The 21,078-nt window shown below is 41.3% G+C and overlaps 1 long non-coding RNA gene across 1 annotated transcript; it reads left to right on the plus strand.

Moving 5' to 3' along the window:
* The first annotated feature begins 8,525 nt into the window (after positions 1 to 8,525).
* On the plus strand, positions 8,526 to 20,604 carry LOC104151322 (uncharacterized). The gene is made up of 5 exons (XR_695753.2): positions 8,526 to 8,679; positions 9,645 to 9,720; positions 18,257 to 18,355; positions 18,748 to 18,824; positions 20,292 to 20,604. It is a non-coding gene; the product is annotated as an uncharacterized lncRNA (long non-coding RNA).
* Positions 20,605 to 21,078: the final 474 nt, after the last annotated feature.

The raw sequence follows: 21,078 nt of genomic DNA on the forward strand, positions 1-21,078 counted from the left end.
GTCAGCATCCCCTGTGAATCTTCACACCCCCAGAGACAGCATCTTTAAGTTTCTTTCATGTTGGTCTGGCCCTTTTATTTCAATAAAAAGGCTCAGGAAGCGATAAAGCACTTATCCATATTATTTATTTTTATTTTTGGATGTTGCGGTACTTAAGAGTGCTAGCCATTTTCTGAACCTAAGACCAAGGAAAATATATAATCCACTTATGAAGCTTTTCAGAAATGGATTTTCCACACAAAATGATCTTTTAATAGGCTAATAGATAGATTAATTGACCCAGAATACCTAAAACTACCTAGCACCTGTGTTTTGCTAATAGCCTCAGCATGTACGTGGATGCAAATAGAGCACTGAAATACTGTCACATCAAGCATCTATAAGACTTATGGATGTGATTCACTTCTGTGTAACTCCACTGTTACTCTACTGTATACCCAGATTGATATAACAGCTATATGAGAGTGGAATAATTCAGTGATGAAGATGGCCTGTTATCTGCAGCTTAGTAAGTAAAGAAAACATTTTCAGGTCTATGCTATATAAAAAACCACACATGCATCATTAACCTTTGGCACATACAAGTTTTCTTATTTTCAATTAAATAAGCTGCAATAATGATTGTCTGCATAAACACCTTAATGTTTCTATAGTGACTATCTTTTTGTAAAAAGCTTTACAAGCATTAATTATTATTAATCATATTTATTATGCTTGTGCCTAAGGAATCAACCAGTTCCATTGGGTCCAAACTTAACAAACTAAATTATTAAGACTGTGCCAGTATGGGGGCTAGGTAATCTTTAACAAGTATATATGACAGCTCTGTATAATTCATGAATTACATCTTTTTTTTTATTTTTTTTTTGATAGGATGAAGTAAGGAGGAGTTTAATTAAGCTGAGGAATGATTTAGCTCTTGTGCTCCACTAGGTGACAACAGTCTCTTACCCTCCCACTGTAGCCAGTGTTGGTTGTGCTGCACTGTGAGCAGCTGGAAGCACAGCAGCACCTCTGCTTTAGCCCTCTTCATGCTTACCGCTGGTCTGTCCCTTCAAGTGGAGCATAGCAAAGGGTTGTGCAGTTGCACAAGGCTGAATTTAATGCAAGGAGAAGGCACAGCATAAGAAATGAAAAGAGTAAGATAAATCAAACAGGTAAAGTGGATCCGTGAGGCAAGAGGAGGGACAGGTCTGGAATAAACTAGCATTCAGCACAGGACAGACAAAGTCTAGAGAACATTTTTCCTTATCAACTTACTATTTTCCCTTTGTTGAGAGATTCAAGCACCCTTTTCTGAGTCACATAGATAACCTGATGCCCTTTCCCTGTTCACATAGTTGACTGGAATGAAGAAGGCATCATGGCAGAAAACGGATTGCCAAAAGACAAAACCTGTGGCACAGTATATTACAGATGTGCCTTTTCTTATTCATTTTCTTAGCATTACCCTGAAATCCAGAGATGTGAAAGAAACTCTCTAGAATTTTACACTTTGCTTATTTTATTACAAGAACACATTATCCTAAGCAACTGCCTGTTAATGGCAGACACCCAGCTACCGCAAAAATGGGAGACAACGTAATTTCAGGACATAAAAATGGCTGTACTAGTAAGTCTGGCTCAAGTTCCGTCTTTAGATCTGTATCCTGTTTCTGATGGTGATCAAAATCGATGGCAAGGGAAAGGTATGATAGGGGAAACCTGTATGCTATAGGCTTGTTTTTTTAAGTGGCAGCCTTAGATTGTCACAACAGTAGTTTGAACATCCAGTTCTTCAAAATCCCCTCACAACTATTTCAGTGAAATCAGCTGTGAAAAGATATCCGTATGCTTTGTGTAAATACGCTCTCTGTCAGGGCGACCACGTAAAAGCAAGATTCCTGAGTACAAACTGTTATGCACATGAGTATTCAGTATGAGCTATGCTTTTTAAAAGGGCAATTTGTTCTAACTGGCCTGAGATTAGTGCATTTATTTTCTGAATAAATGTATAGTCAAGTGCTGAGGAGAACCAGCACCCTTTCAGATGGTTTATTAGTGATGGGTGAACTTGTGCAGACTAATTTCAAACGCACTCTAGCTTTACTGTCTAGCTCACATTTTGTTTAATATAGACTATAAAAAAAGAGACAGAAAGGTTGTGAGCTGAATTATGACCGGTCACTAAGTCTGCTAACTAACAGGGGCAAGCATGAAAGACACAGGTCAATTCCTCTGCATCTGTTGACTCCTATATCTGTCCCGTGCTTGATGGTCAGCTAAAAAAAGCAGCCACCTGTGGCAGCCAAAATTTGTCTTGTTATAAAACAAGGCATTGACATTCTACTCACTTCGTCCTCAGCCGTGTCACTGGGACAAAGTAGTACAGTTCAGGGAAGAAAATGTGGTCTAGAGGAGTCAACGGGAGTTTCACCACTAAGTCAAATGGTGAGTGAATTTCAGTCATTTTCTGTACAGGTCTCACATCCATGTCTAGTCCTTATGTGAATGTAAAGCTTGGCATACAGATGTCAGGCTTCTATTAATTATACAAAAGTCTGAATCTGGCCAAGCAAAACCTGGAATCAAGGCAGCGGTGGGACTCTCTTCACTTCTCTCCTCATGAACGGTGCTGGATTCTGTAGCATCACAACGTTTAGAATGCTCAGTGTGGTGTTCTTGCTCCTCCAAGGCCTGGACACAACCAAATGTGTGTTTATATTTAATTATACAAATTGTATTTGGCTAATTATTCCATTATTGCAGGATCTAAGGAGTTCTATTATTTACATGATAGTAGAGAGAGCAGTTTAGAAATTGTAACATAAGTTGGGAAAGTGGCTAGTGAACACAGGTTATGCACTGAGCTTGCTTTCTCTCACAGAATCACCGAATTGTTTAGGTTGGAAGGGACCTCTGGAGATCATCTAGTCCAACCTCCCTGCTCAAGCAGGGACCTCTAGAGCACATTGCCCAGGATCACATCCAGACGGGTTTTGAATATCTCCAGCGAAGGAGACTCCACCACCTCTCTGGGCAACCTGTCACCCTCACAGTGAAGAAGTTTTTTCTCAGGTTCAGATGGAACTTCCTGTGGTTCAGTTTCTGCCCATTGCCTCTTGTCCTGTTGCTGGGCACCACGGAGAAGAGGCTGGCCTCCTCCTCTTGACACTCCCCCTTCAGGTACTTGTACACGTTGATGAGATCCCCTCTCAATCTTCTCTTCTCCAGGCTGAACAGGCCCAGCTCTTGCAGTCTTTCTTCCTAGGAGAGGTGCTCCAGCCCTCTAATCATCTTTGTAGCCCTCCGCTGGACTCTCTCCAGGAGTGCCATGTCTCTCTTGTATGGGGGAGCCCAGAACTGGACCCAGTACTCCAGGTGAGGCCTCCCCAGGGCTGAGGAGAGGGGCAGGATCACCTCCCTCCACCTGCTGGCAACACTCTGACTAATGCACCCCAGGATCCCATTGGCCTTCTTGGCCACAAGGGTACACTGCTGGCTCATGCTTAACTTGTTGTCTACCAGCACTCCCAGGTCCTTCTCGGCAGAGCTACTTTCCAGCAGGTCAACCCCCAGCCTGTCCTGGTGCATGGGATTATTCCTGCCTAGGTGCAGGACCCTGCACTTGCCTTTGTGGAACTTCATGAGGTTCCTCTCCGCCCACCTCTCCAGCCTCTCCAGGTCCCTCTGAATGGCAGCACAGTCTTCTGGTTTGTAAGCCTCTCCCCCCCGTTTAGTACCATCAGCAAACTTGCTGAGGGTGCACTCTGTCCCTTCCTCCAGGTCATTGATGAATACGTTGAACAAGACTGGGCCCAGGACTGACCCCTGGGGGACACCACTAGCCACAGGCCTCCAACTTGACTCTGCGCCATTCACCACAACCCTCTGAGCTCGGCCATCCAGCCAGTTCTCAAGCCACCTCACTGTCCACTCGTCTAGCCCACACTTCCTGAGCTTCCCTAGGAGGATGGGATGGGAGACAGTGTCCAAAGCCTTGCTGAAGTCCAGGGAGACAACATCCACTGCTCTGCCCTCATCTACCCAGCCAGTCATTCCGTCATAGAAGGCTATCAGCTTGGTCAAGCATGATTTCCCTTTGGTGAATCCATGCTGACTACTCCTGATCACCTTCTTGTCCTCCAGATGCTTAGTGAGGACCTCCAGGAGGAGCTGTTCCATCACCTTTCCAGGGATGGAGGTGAGGCTGACAGGCCTGGAGTTTCCTGGCTCCTCCTTCTTGCCCTTTCGGAAGACTGGCGTGACATTGGCTTTCTTTCAGTCCTCAGGCACCTCTCCTGATCTCCAGGACCTTTCCAAGATGATGGAGAGTGGCCTAGCGATCACGTCCGCCAGCTCCCTCAGCACTCGTGGGTGCATCCCATCGGGGCCCATGGATTTGTGGATGTCAAGTTTGGACAAAAGATCTCTAACCTGATCCTCCTCCACCAAGGGAGAGTCTTCCTTTCTCCAGCCTTCCTCTCTTGTCTCCAAGGTCTGGAATTCCTGAGGGCTGGCCTTAGCAGTGAAGACTGAAACAAAGGCAGCATTCAATAACTCTGCCTTCTCTGTATCCTTTGTCACCAGGGCACCCACCCCATTCAGCAGCGGGCCCACGTTTTCCCTAGTCTTCCTTTTGCTATTGATGTATTTGAAGAACCCCTTCTTGTTGTCCTTGACATCTCTTGACAGATTGAGTTCCAGCTGGGCCTTAGCCTTCCTCGTCGCATCCCTGCACGCTCTGACAACGTCCCTGTATTCCTCCCAAGTGGCCTGTCCCCTTTTCCACATTCTGTACACTTCCTTCTCCTGTTGGAGTTTGGCCAGGAGTTCCTTGCTCATCCAGGCAGGTCTCCTGACCACTTTGCTCGACTTCTTCCTCAGAGATGCACTGCTCTTGAGCCTGGAGGAGGTGACGCTTGAATATTAACCAGCTTTCTTGGACCCCTCTTCCTTCCAGGGCCCTGCCCCATGAGATTCCCCTAAGTAGGTCCCCGAAGAGGCCAAAGTCAGCTCTCCTCAAGTCCAGCGTTGCAACCCTACTCCTTGCCCTGCTCCCTCCTCGTAGGATCCTGAACTCCACCATCTCATGGTCACTGCAGCCAAGGCTGCCCCCAGCATTCACATCTCCAACTAGACCTTCTTTGTTTGTTAGTACAAGGTCTAGTAGCACACCTCTCCTCGTTGGCATCTCCACCACCTGGGTCAAGACATTATCATCAGTGCTCTGCAGGAACCTCTTTGACTGTTTGTGCCTAGCTGTGCTGTCTTCCCAGCAGATGTCAGGGTGGTTGAAGTCTCCCATGAGAACCAGGGCCTGTGATCGTGAGGCTACTTCCAGCTATCTGTAGAAGGCGTCATCGACTTCCTCTTTTTAATCAGGTGGCCTGTAGTAAACCCCCACAACAGTGTCACCCATCTTACCCTGCCCTTTAATCCTTACCCATGCGTTAAGTAAATACAGCTGGACAGAATTCACAGCCATCACAGCACACAGTTAAAGTGAGATTCCTTTGCATCAGCTAAATAACTATTTTTTTCAAAATGTTCCGAGGGCCACAGGTGTATGTATAAGTTCTCATAAAGGAAAAGGAATTGGCAATTAGAAGCTGCAATATCCTCCATGTTCCCTTGGGTTACCTGCAACACAGCTGGGGATACTCAAGGTGATCCCACTCAGCTCCTCTGCCAACTCCCACATCTCATCAGTGGTAAAATTCTGCACAAGGTGCAATTCTTCATATCCTTTACAAACAGTTTGTTAATCACTCGCTCGTTTGCCAAATGAGCTCCACTTGCTGTCAGACCGATGTCACCAAACTCATGGACAGGAGAAACGGCATGACACCCACAAAGTGAAATTCGGCCAAACATGGAGAAAATCACCCTTTGTAAGATGGGAAGGTCAAACAGGTAAAGTTGAGTGAAGAATGCAAGCAGGCAATGTCGCTATAGGAAAGGTGCTGGCTGGCAAGACAGTAACAGACTGAGCTATGAAAGGAAAGCAACCTGTAGCTGCACAGGTGCAGTAGCTGCACAAAAGCTGCACAAAGCAGCATTTTTGCATAAAGAGAGTGTGATAGGAACAGAACAGCCTATCAAGCAAGAATGCTGAAATGAACACAGTTTGACCATTCAAGAACCAATTAGAGGGCATCACGGAGAGAAAGAGATCAGTAAAAGAAGAGAGCTGGGTTCGTTTAATGGAGTTATTGTGATTTATACCAGCAGGAGTCCTAGTCCCCAAAGAATGAAGATTGTGATTTATACCAGCAGGAGTCCTAGTCCCCAAAGAATGAAGCCTTTAATCTTTATATGAAAAGGATGCTTTTTTGTTCTGGGCATTTCATTTTCCCTTTTCTGCCCTACTCCCAGCACACAGGTGGCAGTCAGAAGCTCACTTGAATCCTGAATGAGATTTCTTCCTGAAAGGAAGAGATGTAAAGTGTTGGAAAAATCTCTGCTAGTTTAATAAATCTTCTGAAAGTTCAATATTATCCTTTTTTTTTTAAATGAAGTACCTGAAAACTACTCTTGTGAGTAGTGTCAGCTCGTTAATCAGCAGACTAATCCTTTCCTGATAATTTGAGGATGAAGCTTCATTTGCAAAAGAGAAATGCATCATAAAAAAGAAAGATGAAAGAAGAGGCTATTTCAGGAGATAAGGAAAGCTAAATCAATTCATGTTAAAACCTTCCTACATGGCTTTTTTCGTAATTCTAATTTCAAAGTATTTCAGTTGTTGCTAAGTTCTACCTCATTTCACTGGCTTTCGGACACCATTGCCTTCAATTATTATGTTTAGTCCTATTTCTTTAAAGTTACAGAATAAGCAAGAATACTGCAATGGCAAGGTCCAGTCCACAGACTACCAGCAATTTTCCCTGAGACGTCATCAAATATATGATTTCTCCCCATATGCCTACAGAAAATCCATATTCCCCACCAATCTCCTTGGATGCTGAGGTTAATTTCCTGAAATAACAAAGGATTTTACAGCTAGGGTTCCTGGTGGTGATGGTCAGGTAGTCCTTTCTTACTGCAAGCACTTTTTTATTTTGACTGTGTCCAATTCTCCAAGAAAAACAACTCAAAACTCCCTCAGAGGCAGTGTAAGAATACGGTCATATGCAAACACTTAGAAACAAGGTTCAGATATGCTTGATTCAAAGAAAGGTTTTCTTGACCTTTCCTGATCCTCCTTTTAAATTTTGCTCTCTCACATTCCGTTGCAGCTTGATATTGATATTGTCCTAGAAATTTTTGTTATATCAGTTACTAGAGTATCAGATCCTCATTTGGTGTAATTTGGCATTGTTCCGTGGAACCCAGTGAAGCTAATCTGATTATACCAGTTGAAGAACTGTTCATTTAGTATCCAAGTTTGATAAATAACATTTAGTTAATTCCCTGTGGTTTGAACACAGCACGTTCCAGAGCTAAAAGCAACAGGTTGGTCTAGAAAGTTACAATTAAGCAGAAACTATTCAACTGCAGCTATAAATACACCCTAGCTGTGAGAAGTTCTAGGCTACCCAAGTCATCCACATGGGACTGACAGATAGGACAGAGGCTCTACAAGACATATCCTTGTGCTTTGGGAGCAGCAGTTGGAGGCTAGACAGGATCACCCTACAGTATCCAAGGTAACATTAAATGTCTATAGGTGGACAGATGTATTAAGCCCACAGCTTTGTGGACTGGAGTTAGAAGGAGATCTAGGATGTGCACAACATTTAACTACCCCAGACACTACTGAAGGTCAGGCAAGATCCCATGACTACACTAGACTAGAACTGACTAGAATTTAGCTGTTTTGTATCAGCTGGGGAAGGGGCCAAACACTTATGGAAAACCTACAATACAAAATGGGATACAATGCATGGATACTTCAGGTTGGCACTACCTCATGGCCATTAGTCACTGTTATTCCAGAAATAGAAAGGTACCCAGATGAATATATATAATCAAACTAACTTTTTTTCCCTTCCCTAGTCCAGTTAATTTTTATGCATGCAGTGCAAAGTGAAATAAATTCAACAGGAGATCTGTAGAAACTTTGCTGTCAAACAAGGCTGCCAGGTATTTCTGTATCTAGAAAATTCATGCCAATGAAGTGAAGTTTAAATCTTCTCAACCAAAGAAAGGTATTGAACCATGGGTCCCCATATGAACTGACCGCACATCTAGAGTGAGTCCTCCAACTGAATTATTGAATTAAGCAGCACATAGTTCGTGATTCCTGACAGTACTCAAACATATTTTAGACAGCTAAGCCCGTTCAAGGCTTATCTGCATTATGGCCTGCTCAGAGGCAGATTTGCAGTCACTTTGGTAATTTTAGGGATCAAAAGTCAGTAGATGAGGAGAAATATTTTAAACATTTACATTTCCAGTCTAGGAACCTAAAATGGCAGCTAAGCACTTAAATCTGAAGAAGACTGGAGAACTCCATAATCAAAAGGCAGCAACCTGGTTGTAAAAGGTCTTTGTCACAGTTACTGATTTTATATCTGTATTTTTGCATTGCAGATGAGGATCTTTAAGTCTCTAGAGTATTGGATCTGAGACCTACAATAAAATACTTCAGCAACTGTACTTTGGTTGATGCAGTTTCTCCTAATAAACAAGACAGCTAAAAACTTGGAGAGTTAGTTCCATGCTCACTTTGGTTACTGACTGGCAATGCACCCACAAGTAAGTCACTTTTCTTGTATATCCATTCCCTGTCCCACTGGTATTAACTAGTCTGTAAGCAATGTGAGGTAGAGACTTTAATGCACAATGCACTCTCTTGTGTTAGCAGGTCTTGCTCTGATAAAGGTCTGCTTTTCTCCAAGATATATGTCTTGGAGCTATAATAAATGCCACTGATTCTGCTCTGAGAATCTGTCTGAGAAAATTTGCCTTCACAGTTGATACTAGTCACACAGTTTGGGTGGAAGTTTAAAAGTAGTGCTAACAGTATATTTATACACTGATTTTTGTATTAGGTATTCAAATATTAAAAATTAGGCCATTGCTTTGCAGAGGAGTTAAGAGTAACACACGTGCTGGTCTATGCACAGACACATATAATACATATATACATCACTGCAACATGTTGCCTAGAGGTGCAGTGGAGAAAAAAAAAAAGAAAAGCAGTAAATAAAATTATTCTTGTCAAATATCTCTTCCCACCTTTTCAAATGAAGAGCTCAGTTTAGTTTCAGTTGTCTGTAATTTTTGACCGCAGTGGAGCCATTTTGAGGAATCCATCAAGTTCTTGAGAGCAAAAAAAAAAGACACAACTTTGTTTTGAACTCCTCACACAGTGGCATGTGTTGGAAATAAAATTCTGCTCCAATTTCTTTTATTCTTTTACAGTAAAACCCCCTTTTTTTGGTTACTCATTATACTATTTAGGTTTGGAAGTGTTACCATTTATGTGTGCAAACCACGTGGGGAGAAGCTTCTTCTACCATAATACACCCTTGTGCTGTAGTACCTAGACTTCTATTCATAAACAAGACACTTGATCAAAGGACGCTTTTACTAGATCTTGGGATAAATCTGTATTCCTGAGAAATCTAAATTGCAACTCACATAAAAGCTTCTTATGCCTGGCCTACCTGCAGAATTATTTTAATGACAAAGTAATAAAAAAACCCTTTCCCGCACAGGCAGAATGCTAGATGTATGCACCACTGAGGAATTAGAGAAAGAGCACATCTTGGGACACAGGAACAGCCATGACTGGTGAGATCAAATCTTCATGATGTTTCTTGTCTGTGTCAGTGGTCAATATTAAGACCTAGGGAGTCACACATAGGAACAAGGTGATGTTAAGTGATGTTATTCCCTGGAGTGCTCTCTTGCCCTTCTGCTCTTTAGGCCTTAGCAGTTTTCAGAGCCATGGCTGTTGTTTTCATATTAAAAATGACCAATTAAAGTATTAGGATCAGGAGATCAGATACTATAGAGGAAGGCATAGTTAATCTTGAGTAGTTCCTAGCAACCTCTGCTTAGCCTAGGGTGAAACATTAACATCTTTGGAGTGCAAATGCAAATGTGACACTCAAGGGAATGTCATTGTTACAAATAGTGCATAGAGGGAAACTATTTCCTTGGAGAATTATGCAAGGAGAGAGTCCTTTGACCAAATGTCTAGAGCTCTGCAAGTCACTGCAGATTCTCTTTATAGCTACTGGGCTATACAAAGTTGCCAGTGGTGTCTTTGGAATGGTTCACCTTATTCTAATGCATATGACTAAAATAAGTTAGACAAATCATACCTCTTAAGCATCGGTTTTTCTCTGCCTACTCTAGGTAGAGACTCTACCTACTCTAGGTACTCTAGGTTAACTAAGAGGTAAGTTACCACCGCAGACAGAAAAGCCCTTTGTCCAATAGGCGTGATCAAATTAATGACAGACTATATCACAAAGGTTTTACAACCCTGAAGTATAACATGAAGCTGCTTTATTCGGATCAAATCATCCCTGGATATTCAAAACCGAGTCTTTCATTATAATGTAGTGATTTGTGCCCTGTATTACAAGCAGTTCACTTCAAAATAAGAAGTCCGGGGGAATAGAAATATATATATTGAGCTACAAAATAAAATCTCTGCTAATAATATACTTTCTCAACATCACAGAACAATGTCTTTCTGCATTCCAATTATGTTGTGCCAAGTAGTTTGTCTTGCAAAGTTTTGCTCTTACACTTTTCTAAACTGGTACTTGTTTAGGCTGCCTTGAGTGGAGGGTGTTTTACAATCAGTCTTCAAATGATGTCCTTTTTTTCCCGTTTTACTGTTCAGACTTTAAGAGTACTGTTAAAAATATACATTTTTATATATTTTATATATTTATATATTTGGTCATTGTTCATAAAGACTTCATTGCATTGTTTTATGCATACAGTTTTTATCCAACTACACTTCAAGGAAAATTGTAATAATACTGTTTCTCATACAGCAATAATAGAAAGATGAAAATGGGATTGAAGTAGAAACAATGAAGCAGAACAAATCTCTCTGAAAGTGTATATTCAGAGAAAAAGTAATGAGTTCTGCAAAATGGTCTTCTTAGGGATCAGTCCAAATTTCTTCAGGGACAGGTGGTCCACTTAGTACAATTTTAATAATTGCTAAGCAAGGCAATATGCCAAACCTGAAGCAAGTTAACATCTTTGATGTGTAAGAGGCCATTATTTGAAAAGATATATACACAAGTCATATATGCTCCTTGGCATTTTTCTATTCTTTTAGGCTTTCACTGAACAATTTGTGTTATGTCACTTATATGACATAAAATGTCATAATGTTATTGATCTGATGTCAGCTGAATGACATAAGAAAGCTTCAGAATGACTACTTGAGTGGAGGGATTGTTAAATTTAAACTGATATGTTTGCCTTTCTGTCAAAGCAGTGCATGCTCCTTCCGTTCATCTAGCCACATAACTGACTGTATTTCAAGCTGATTTCAAAAGGCAATGCACAGAACAATCTTTCTGGAAATAAGCTATATGGTTCCTTTGAGGGGTATGGTTTTGTCTTCTCCACGTCCCACTCTCTTCAAATCTGTATATTGTGTTATACAGACACTTATTTCACCTTAACATAGCCTTTGAGCATAGAAGGTGTGTGTTGACACTCTTAACCTGTAGGTCAGCTCACCAGCAAACACACTGAATAATTAAAGCTGCTAAGAAGATTTCATATGCTTAGAGGTTGAGTTTTATTTCTCCTCACTGTTTCAGTTTGTTGGAAATTATTCACATAAACATAGTATTTTTCTGTGATCCTCTAGAACTGTTCTGCATGTTACAGGTCTTCGTTCTCTATGAGAATACGGCAAGCTTCTCTACTCTGCTCCCCCAAAGCTATTTTCTCAAAAACATGAATAAGATTCTTCTCACCTAGCTATAAATGCTCTCTGCTCTGGGAAAGTCACCCTCAGTGACCTTTCTAACAAATGGAGGGAAAAAGATGCTAGATACTGCTGCCCATGCAGATGTCAGATGTCGTACATCCACAACCATCTCAAACGTCTGCTGCCATATGAGAGGCGCCAAGGTATCCAATACATCAGCCTGCGATATGACAAGGAGCTCAGAGGAGACGTGCTATTCTGGAGCAGCAGCCGGAGGCTGTGCGAGATTCCATGCCGTATCTCAAATGTGGTAGTTCCCTCTAGATGGGCAACCGCATCAAACCTAAATTATTAGACCAAGATTCCCTTTACTTTCTCTTGGTATGTATTTCAGGATGAAGACCTTCTAAAATAGATAGCTAAAATACATCAGATGAATTGTTCCCTATTTTACTCCATTGATTAGAAAGGCAGTATAAGATGGCCTTCTCAGAAAGTAGGTGTCTGTTCTGTAGATATTTATGTTTGACAAGGAAGAACTTGGTGCCTGTTAACAGGTAATGGCGTTCCTCACGAGTTGTCTAAGGATGAAGGTAGTCATCCGTATTTTTTTCTTTGTCAGTCAATTCTTGTGCCAGACAATAATATACTAGCTAAAAAGGCAGAGTTCATTTACCGTTTGTTTTTTTCCTTCAAGTGTCACTACCCAGAAAGGAATTAAAAAAATTAGATGTCTTCATTTTAACATTTTTAACTGAGGCATTAGCATTTGCCTTTCAAAATAATTTTGTTTGAAAAGTTACAGACATTAATTATTAAAAGATATTAAAAAAAATCGGCTTCAATTTGAAAAAAAAGTGTTCTTACGGAACTTAATTTTAATTTTGCTAAGAAGCAAAGAAAAAGACAACTCAAAAGATTAACTCATAATAATTTCTGCTTAATTTTTCAGAACGGATAGTAAGAAAAGGAAGAATTATCCACACTTGCCATATGCCTAGGAGAAACTTTACTCTTTCTTGAGTTCTGCTTTCTCTTTATAGTTCAGCAGAATCTCCCCTGAGATAATCTACCTTAACGTAATTCTTTCACCAAGATATCTGAATTGTCCATAAGAACGAGCTCACCCTGCTAAAAAGCTATGCAAATAACTTCCAGAGAACTGCTCCATTATAGTTCAGTGTTGAGTCAATTGTGCTCTTTGGAGTGGAGAATATAGCTAGCAGACTTGTGAACAAAGTTATGGTTCCTTGTTTTCTGTGCAACTCTGCTTCAGAGATTTTCTTATGTCTAATAACGAGGTCGAGCTTCAGTTTTTCCTCTAATTAACTTTGCAATTATCTAGAAAGTGACCGATGGGTGATTGTTCGATAAGCAAACTCAGAGATATAGAGACAGAATAATCACTTGAGTTTCATATTCTTATGAAAACTGACTAAAAAAACCTTCATTTCATTAAATGAAAGCATGGAAATGCATTAGATATTTGGGTACTTGTCCACAGTGACAATACTGAAGCACCTTCTGAAACAGCATCTTGTTTAATGCTTTCATTTCCAAATGGGACAGCAAAACAATGTCTCTGGAATTGTACTGATTTAGGTATTTTGTTAGTAAGATGGAGAAAAGGAAAAAAAAAAAAAACTAGTTTCAGGCAACAATAACTTTGAAAATATGTGAGGCCAGTGCAGGAACCGGTTCCAACAGGGTGCTTCACAGGCAAAGGTTACCCTGTGCCAGCTGCTCCCTGCCAATTGTAGGCATGCACAACATATAAGCAATAATCTACCCTGCACACCCCATAGAGTAATACTGTAAATATTAATATTTGCCAGGGAGCAGCTGGCACAGTAAGTTGTTCTTTTGTCAAAGAGGCTGCTGATATCTGCTTGCGTGTGTGTTCCCACATTTGTCCTGTGCCATAGATGATCCACCACAGCAACTTCCACTTCTGGGTGAGGAAGTGAGTAGCAGCTTGGATCAAAAAGGACAAGCTCTATGGCAGCAAAGTGGGGAAGCTGGCATTTTGGGGCTTGTAATAGAAAGAACTTGGGAAGGAGCCTAGAATTTTGGAAGCAACTCCTCTCTGTACTTATAACTACCCTTTAATTTCCACAGCTGTAAAAATTTAAATGCCCAAATCTTGTTCTTGAAGAAATACTTGATGGAGTATCAGAATTTAGACTTGCATCCAGCATTACCTGCTCTCTCCTATATGAGAATGAGAAAAGTTTATATCTTAGCTATGTATATGATGAATTTCTGGTTGCAGCAGGTCTTACTATTATTTGTAACATTGAATTTCTACAACAAAAATGGACCCAATAATTCGCTTACACTAAAAATGTTTCTTTTTTCATGTGTTATATTACTTCTTTTCCTCAAGTTCTAATTCTGAAACTAAAGCCATATATACCTGTATTTTTGTTTGTTTGTTTCTTGTCTTCCCCAGTCGCTCCCTGCTTTGGTGACATATTTTCTAAAGGCTTATGATGACAAGCACTTATACCAAGCCTACCCTCCGCAAAAGAAAACAAAGCTTAGCTGAATTCTTCTACATAGTCCCTCTGCATGAGGCCGTAGTCCTAGTGACACTACAAGGAAAAAGGAAAGTGGATTAGAAGTGTAGTAAAAAAAAAAACTCTTGAGACAAGACTCAGACTTCATTTTTTAAACAGAGCCAGCTATTATAAACCACTAATATGAGTCTAGCAAATGTCAGCGTGTGCTTTTGGAAAAAAAAAAAACTACTGGAATAAGGAGGACCAGGGTCCTCCTGAGGGCCTGAAAGAAGAGGGAAAGAAAGTGGGAGGTCAACGGAATAGGAAAACAATGAGGTTCAGTTAACTGAATGGGAGGACTGTTTCACCCAAGAAAAGCTAAGAGATAAGTTAGGCCTGAGATATACAATATGCTGTGCTTTGTGTAACTAACAGAGCTCAACAGGAGTCTTCCCAGTTCAGCAACATGAACCCCCAAGGTCTCTGGAAAGCAGGTCCAGTGACAATCAGGAAGGACGGGGACTGGGGTACATAGCTGACAGAACTGGTTTCCAAAACAGTGACACAGAGTTGTAAGGACTTCTGTGTCCAAGATTGAGTGGGCAGAGTTATAGAGAGAGGAGGAGGATTTGTCTGACAAGCCAAGAAAGGAGGGTGCAGTTCTGAGAGGGAGGAGCAGAAGAAACAGAAGGAAGAATGACTGGAGGAAAGTTTTGAGAGGAGGTTTGGACTGCTATCTCCATTCTGATCTCAGTTACCCAGCTCACAACCCAAACCCTGCTTCACATCTGCTTTTTTTTTATATAGTTTCTAGCAGTTCAGCCTTAAAATAAAAACCTGTGCCATTTCAGTACATTGAGGAGGGTTGCATCTAAGATCGAAGGTACACCTAGTTTACTGGCCTGTCTCTGACAACAGATGATAGTGAATGTGTAGGAATAGCACATTCCTGAATTTGGTGAGGTGAATTGCACGCCAGAGCTAGATTCAAATGCCTACACAGAGGCAGATTTTTTAAGATTCCTGCCTGGCCCTCAAATGCCGCTGCAGAAGGTAACGATCTCCTATGGCTCTGAATAGCATCGGTCACCCCTGAAGATATCTGACCTACTCTAGGGCAACTCAAACACCGTAGGCACCTATGCATGGGAATTCAATCGAGCTACTAAACTCCCTTCAGTCACAGAATCGGAATCACAGAATCACAGAATCGCAGAATGGTTGAGGTTGGAAGGGACTTTTGGAGATTACCTAGTCTAACGCCGCTGCTCAGGCAGCGTTACGTAGAGCAGGTTGCCCAGGACTGTATCCAGATGGCTTTTGAATATCTTCAGGAAAGGAGACTCCACAATCTCTCTGGGCAGCCTGTTCCAGTGCTCCGTCACCCTAAGAGTAAAAAAGATTTTTTCTTATATTTAGATGGGACTTCCTGTGTTTTTGCCCAGTTTGTGCCCATTACCTCTTGTCCTGTCACTGGGCACCACTGAAAGGAGTCTGGCTCCATCTTATTTCATCATCTATTTATACACATTGGTAAGATCACCCCTGAGCCTTCTCTTCTGTAGGCTAAACAATCCCAGCTCTCTCTCAGCCTTTCTTCACGTGAGAGATGCTCCAATCCCTTAATCATCTTAATAGCCTTTCACTGGGCTTGCTCTTGTACTGGGGAGCCCAGAACTGGACACAGTACTCCAGATGTAGCATCACCTGGGCTGGGTAGAGGGGAAGGGTCACCTTCTTCAACCTGCTGGCAATGATTTTCCTAATGCAGCCCAGGATGCTGCTGGCCTTCTTTACTGCAAGGGCACGCTACTGGCTCATGGTTAACTTTTTGTCCACCAGGACCCCCAGGTTCTTCTCTGCAGAGCTGCTTTCCAGTAGGACAACCCTGAGCCTGTACTGGTGCATGGGTTTATTCCTCCCCAGGTGCAGAACTCTGCACTTGCCTTTGTTGAACTTCATGAGGTTCCTCTCCGCCCATTCCTCCAGCAGGTCCCTCTGAAGACTGTATTGACATAGATCTTCATTGACTACAGTGGAAGCTTAGACAGCTAGTTCAGATTGATCTCCATAGAGTAGAAGACTGGAGTCAGATCAGATAAAGCCCATGTATATGTGAGCATTTCATTCACCTCTTCTCGTTATTTACTAGAGTTCTTAAACAGAAGCTGCTGTACCATCCTTATGTGCCAGAGAACCTCATAAGACACCAGCAACTCAGATTCACTATTGAGTTAGTGTGACTTAAGTTATCACTCATCAACTGGACTTTGGTAATTAACTGGGCACATGCTCTTAGCACAGAGAAAACAAGTAAAACGCATTAGTCTAAGTGTCAGTGACAGAGGTTTAAGCTGATGTGTGTTATTTGGCATTCATGAAGGATAAAAATGTGCAGAAGAGTGAGCTCACCTGATGCACAGCCACTCATTAAGCCACAATAAATTACTCCTACATCAGAACCACCGATCAGACTTTCAGAGAAGTGAATTCTTTTAACTCTTTAAAATCAGTGAATCTTTGCAAATTTAAACAAAATGAGGATGCCCCTTTATGTCTTCATGATGCAGAGTGTCCCCTCTCAGGAATAATAAAAGTGATTAACATGTTTGCTGCAATAAGCTTTTGGTGTACATTTTTGAAAGAACAGTGGTCAGATTGCTCGGATGTTTTTGTATAAACACTAGAGTTACATTAAAAAAAAATTTAAAGTTCTAAAAGTAGTATCCTTCGCTTTTATTCCTGCCATGTACAAGTAATCAGCTTGGGTAAACTGAAAATAAAGATTAAAGGCTGAGGAACTTTTACAGAGAACAGAATTCATAAAGGAGTCTTTACAGAGAAATATTTGAAGCTCATAGCAAGGCAAGTACAGAGGATTCTAGGCCTTACTGTACACATGTGGTTTTTGTTGTTGTTGTTCTTCTCCCCCCGCCTTAAATTTTGGTGAAGAACCAAGTTCTGCAATCCAAAATTGCATATTTTAGTTAACAGGAACTTGTATCTGGTGCTGTTACTAGGTTTCACAAAAAATGAAATCCAATCAAAGACACGTAAGATCAAAGACATAAGGTCAAAGGACAAGATATTTAAAGCAGGTCCTGCTTTTGAGTGATCACTAGTCATTTTAACCTGCTGATCATCACCGTCATCTTTGTAACCCTTTCAAACCAAAGTGATAGCAATGATAACCTTATGGGATCTCTGGCGTTATTCCTTTCTAGAGGTCTGAACATTACTTGAGATAGTCTGGCATTTCCAGGAGGAGCTTAGAGAAGATGTGTGCTGTGGGCACCAGTCAGAGAATAGAAAGGCCATCCTTAGGGCTGTTAGAAGGGGAAGGAGATGTGCTTTTGAATAGGTGCATGAAAATACCACGAGAGCTACTACTTGTGCTTCTGAGAAGCACAAGTATAACCAGAACTGTATAGCTGAACGGCTTCCCAGGCTCAAGGTGCAACCAGTGCTAGTGCCATCCCATCCCATGCCTACCTGCTTCCAGACTAATTCTGACACCCATCCATGGAGATGGGCTGGAACGAGGCTCTCTGTTGCATATAGAGAGCCACCATTCACTTCTTTGTGCTCAAAGCTCCCTCCTAATGGCACGGTCCCTGCCGCAGCTCTTGGAGATTTGACTCTCAAAGGGCCAGTTGCTGTATAGCTTGATAACATCCACTTGCTCCAAAAGACACGTTCCCATTTGGAGCTTTTGACAGACTGAGGTTTGTTACAGCAGCAGGCTTCTTTATGTTTTACAGTATGCTAAAGTTGTGCACAGACAGGAATTTGGTCGAGTAGAGAGAACTCTGCTTTTAGTGTTCGTGGCAAAAAAGATTTAGAACAGAATTAGCTGGTTACAGGAAGTGGCAACCGAAACAAGTGAATTCCTTTCTAAGGGTTTTTTTTCCAGGTATACGACCTCGGCTCTTTGAGAAAGACGGGAGTGGTTCCAGAGCGCTCACAAGTTAGGCGACAATCGTCTTCCAGAAGTTTCCAGTTTTAAGTCTCGGTATGTGAGAATTCAAAGTATATATTATGCTGCAAACTATTGCTATTAATAGAAAGAAGAAAAATACAAGGAAATGTAACTGCTGTGCATGTGATATGATAGTTTCATATTCTGAGAACAGTAGGAAATGCCTTGATGTGCCCTGGCAGCGTCCTGGCAGAAGACTATGGCCAGTCCCACGTGTTTTTGAGGAAAACATAGTAAAAGCCACAGTTAGAGAAACAAGCTGACCACAGGGAAATGTCCCGTCTCATACTTCTTAGGCAGCAACTTGCTTGCAACCTGGAACGTGACAGTTTATATCCCCCTTTAAAAAGCTTTAGACTCCGTTTGATAATCACTGACATTCACCTTTTTCCAAATAAATGTTCAGTTTCTTCATTTTGGCTTAGGGGATTGAAGCTTCTCAACAACATCTTTTAAAAGAGCAGGAGGAAAACAGGAAGGCAACAGGCAATAATGAAAAAAGGTATTTTTTGAATATTCTTACTCGTGGATTGTTGCTTCTAATTTTTAAGATCATACGGATATTTCAGAGTACTCCCAAACCTGACGATGGTTACCAGCTGCCTAAGATTTATTTATGGCACAATTGTGTTAAAAATCATTTTAAGTCCTAGTTTATTTACAGAACATTACCTTGCAGAAATCCACTGACCAGCACAGAAGATTGTACAGCTACATGAGAAATATGCTGCAATATTTGGAAAGTGGCAATGTATATGCATTTAGAATGTATGCTGGGAATAGTATTTGTTTTGGAGGACTGCCTCTCAAAATGTTTATGCCTTCAGTGCGTCTATGTGTGGGGGGAGACTGTTTATAAGTTTCAGCCAACATTTCAGAGTTAGTGTGCACTGAGCATCTATTTTTAATGGACATATATCTGTGTATGTCTGTTTATGTGTACATAAATTTTCCAAAATATTTCATTTTGCAAAAAATTCTATTTGAAAGTACAAATTCTGACCAGTGCCAGTGGGGATTACATTTAAAACCGGGAGATTTCCCTACAGTTTCTTGGAGTTAAAGAGAAAAGACCGTTATAAAAGGCTCAAGGCATTATAAAATAAATAAAAAACTAGGTTCCTCTTGATTAAGATTACAAAGGAATGAAACAGTTGAAAAATCTCTCAATATAAAAACTAAGGCTGAGCATACAGCCAACAATTGTTTCCTGGGCTCGTTAAGGCAATAGACCACTACAATATGGAACTGAATCCAAATAAAATATTATACTCTTTTAAACATTATTTGTTGGTGTTTAGCATCCTTTGATTTTTTTTGTAAGAAATGCATGCAGTAAAATGAGCTATTAAAATATGCCAGCTATTGAGTACAGTCTGCCTCACACCACTTTGATGCTTGTGAAAAATAGATTTATGGAAATGACAATTAAAACTTTGCATTGAAACACCAAATTGGAAAAAAGATCAGAAGAAATACTTGGAAATATCAAATCTTTCCCCGTACTGTAGCTGAAGTACAAAAAGGAAATAAACAGTCTGGACACACTCCTTGATCCTATACAAAAGACTGTTGCAGAGAAGAATAAGCAACTGCATTTCTTTAAGGAATCAGTATTTTTTTCAGCACTGGTAACGGTCCCAAATCATGCTCAAGCCTATACAGCAGGCAGGCTTATGTACAGATACACAGAGAAGCTGAGCTACTGTGCTCAGTAATGCAAGATTCATGAGGTCATAGAGTAAGGGGGAAGAAAGAAGCTTGCTTTGTAGCCCATTGATACATGAGGGTTAGTCTATGTTCCTAATGTTGTTCACATGTTTTATTCAAAGACTATTTAATTCAGTGCTGGTAGCAGAGTTTGACATTGCCGTCCCCAGAAAGGGAGCTACTAGCCACAATGTTCCAGAGTTACACTGTCTCTTGTTTGGAAACCCTGTACCTTACCGTTAACTTTGCCTTTTGGCAGCCCTGTGGTGCTGGAGGGATGGAACATGTCTTTGGTGCAGACTGGTGCCTGCGCAGGCAATTGCTGCGTTCGCCTTGGTGGGAGAAGATGTGCATTTAAGTGCCTTCAGACTCAGAAGGAATCCTCGGTTTGGTGTCTCCAGTTCCCAGGGATGTTTCGCCACTAGGCCAGTATAGAGAAGTGCTGACACCATCATCATCTCTGCTTGGAAAGAGAAAAGGGAGCCCATCACTCCTTTGCCAAAGGGGAATTTAGTTGCCCAAGTGCAAGAGTGGGATTGGGACAGGAAATGCCAGCACCACGTGCATATAAACTCAAAGCAATGATAGATCCTCAGTAAATCATTAAATCCTGTCTATCAATGCGGCTGCTTACTCTGTTGCGAGCTATTACAGATTTCATCATCGGTCCCAAATCTTACCAACATTATGTCGGCCCCTCTGCGCTGTTTTCCAGAAATCCTAATAAGCCTCTTCATCCTTGTCTTCAGAAGTGCTGTTTTTCCTCTGCGATGGAATATTTTCAAATGTTATGCTACAAGTCTACCCTGATAAACAGCATCCCAAAAGTCCTTGCACAATATCATGCAAGAAATCAGACCAAATCCAGTCAAACCAAAACTGTGGCCACAGCTGCTTTGATAGCCTCACTTCAAATGTAGGGCTGGCCTGACATGAAACTTGTGAGCAAAAGCAGCATGGATGATACTTCAGAGATCAACTGTATTCATGCAGAATACCATATTGCTGGTTAACATGATGCATGAGTCTGATATCATCCTTTTTGC

Source organism: Struthio camelus, chromosome 4 (assembly GCF_040807025.1).
Source record: "Struthio camelus isolate bStrCam1 chromosome 4, bStrCam1.hap1, whole genome shotgun sequence".
Taxonomy (NCBI): domain Eukaryota; kingdom Metazoa; phylum Chordata; class Aves; order Struthioniformes; family Struthionidae; genus Struthio; species Struthio camelus.